The following is a 1,681-nucleotide window of genomic DNA, read 5'->3' on the forward strand; positions in this document are numbered from 1 at the left end:
TTGGTTTGCACATGTTTACTTTTATTTGAAGTGTTACTTGAAGATGATGTATCTCTTAAGTGTACAAGGCACTGCACCATCCTAGAGAGAAGCTCTGAAATACAATACAGTGTAATTATTGAACTCAGAGAATAAGAGAAGCTGCAAATAGCTGTGTACATAAGGGGCAATAGGGTACGTAATAAAGCGTCAGTGAGGTAGGGCAGAGTGAAGTCTTCCATTGCGGTCTCTCCATTTTTTCCCCTTCCAGCACTCCCTGACCAGGCTGCTGCAACTTTGTAAATTCTGTTAGATAGTTTGCTGCTTGTAAATAATTAAAGGCTTTATGGTTTCTAAAGTGCTAAGTATTAAACACCGTCATGAGTGTAACTTTTGTTACCATGCTTTTCATGCTTGTGCTTTATTTCTCACTGTTTGATATTATATACCATATTTATTTTATGAAACACTGAAATTTAATAAAAACCATTAACTGATTTCCTTTTTATTTCACGTGTCCCTTTGTTGTGACACTTCATCCCCTCCAAGAACTAATACCCTTTAAAGATGTGCTATTCTGTGTTTAGCTGTGCTCTTAGAGAGCTTCACCTGGAGTGGCTGCGGTAACTTTATGGCAAGAGCTTCTTTCCCCTGACCCTGCCTGTAGGAGTTGGACCAAAAGGCTTTCAGAAAATTGGAGAGTAATTCAACAGCATCTCTAAGGATTTATTTCCTCAATCTTCAGCCCCTTGAATCTGGCTAGTGGGGTTTTTTTGATCTGTGTATTCAGTTAGTGACTGAATGTTGGAAAGACCAAGAGAATTTATTTTGTGGGGCTCTTCAGTGTTTGGAAAGACAAAGCTGCCTCGAGTATAGAAACAAGCTGGGTGTTGAAGCTTCAGAACTAATCCGTATTGGTTGTACAGAAGTGAAATTTGCATTCTCAAACTATAGACTTTTCCTAAATTTTTCTTTTTTCCACTGAATTTTGTGAGGATGTGCCTGAGCCCTGTGATCTGTGGGCCTTTTGTAGCGCTGCCTGAGCCGGAGAATTTCTTTCCCGTATAGGGTAGCACGAAAGTAGATCTATCTTCGACCTCTCTTGATTTCTTACTAGTTTCTTACACATAAAATACAAGAATGTACATCTTTAAAGTACTTTTAAACACAGTTTATTTTTCTCAGACTTTCATCCATCAGTCCGTGTGTGTTCACGTGTGCTGTTCGCATTTGTGGTTGATGTGTCTTTGTCTCGTTTTCATCGCGCTCTCCAGTACAGTAAGAGTTCAAGCAAGAATAATCTGAGTTTTAAAAATACTGCCTTTGAAAAACCTTCCTGCAGCTCAATGCTGCCTGGAAGGGCTGAGTGTGCAGAAACAATAAATCTGGGTTTTCTCTCCATAGACTGGAGAGGTGAGAGTAGAAACTGGTGATCTCGGGAGTTTTCACCTGCTACGGCAAATGGTTTGGAGCTGTTGTATAAAGTAAGAGTAACAGGAATGAGTTCTCAGGACTTGAATTTTCCATTCCTTTTGCTTTTTTCCCCCATAAACCTTCTAAACCCATCTCTAGAGGCAGTGTCAGAACACTCAAAACCCCTCACTTTCTGGTTTTCTCACACAGCCGTGAACGCGATGTCCCCTTCGCTCTGAAGTGTCGGGGTGGGTGGGGGTGGCAGGAGTGGAGACACAGGGTGGGATTT

The sequence above is a fragment of the Mesitornis unicolor genome, unplaced genomic scaffold (genome assembly GCF_000695765.1).
Source record: "Mesitornis unicolor isolate BGI_N332 unplaced genomic scaffold, ASM69576v1 scaffold13347, whole genome shotgun sequence".
Classification (NCBI taxonomy): Eukaryota; Metazoa; Chordata; class Aves; order Mesitornithiformes; family Mesitornithidae; genus Mesitornis; species Mesitornis unicolor.